Source organism: Eriocheir sinensis, chromosome 9 (genome assembly GCF_024679095.1).
Source record: "Eriocheir sinensis breed Jianghai 21 chromosome 9, ASM2467909v1, whole genome shotgun sequence".
NCBI lineage: Eukaryota > Metazoa > Arthropoda > Malacostraca > Decapoda > Varunidae > Eriocheir > Eriocheir sinensis.
This window is the reverse complement of record NC_066517.1, coordinates 5334197-5334936: the sequence shown is the minus strand read 5'-3', so window position 1 is coordinate 5334936 and position 740 is coordinate 5334197.

The window sequence follows — 740 nt, the reverse complement described above, 5'->3', positions numbered from 1 at the left end:
GGAACGAATAAAAGAGTAAAGGAACGAATAAAAGAGTAAAGGAACGAATAAAAGAGTAAAGGAACGAGTAAAAGAGTAAAGGAACGAATAAAAGAGTAAAGAAACGAATAAAAGAGTAAAGGAACGAATAAAAGAGTAAAGGAACGAATAAAAGAGTAAAGGAACGAATAAAAGAGTAAAGGAACGAGTAAAAGAGTAAAGGAACGAGTTAAAGAGTAAAGGAACGAATAAAAGAGTAAAGGAACGAATAAAAGAGTAAAGGAACGAATAAAAGTGTAAAGGAACGAATAAAAGAGTAAAGGAACGAGTAAAAGAGTAAAGGAACGAATAAAAGAGTAAAGAAACGAATAAAAGAGTAAAGGAACGAATAAAAGAGTAAAGGAACGAATAAAAGAGTAAAGGAACGAGTAAAAGAGTAAAGGAACGAATAAAAGAGTAGAGGAACGAGTAAAAGAGTAAAGGAACGAATAAAAGAGTAAAGAAACGAATAAAAGAGTAAAGGAACGAGTAAAAGAGTAAAGGAACGAATAAAAGAGTAAAGGAACGAGTAAAAGAGTAAAGGAACGAATAAAAGAGTAAATGAACGAGAAAAAGAGTAAAGGAACGAATAAAAGAGAAAATGAACGAGTAAAAGAGTAAAGGAACGAGTAAAAGAGTAAAGGAACGAATAAAAGAGTAAAGGAACGAGTAAAAGAGTAAAGGAACGAGTAAAAGAGTAAAGGAACGAGTAAAAGAGTAAA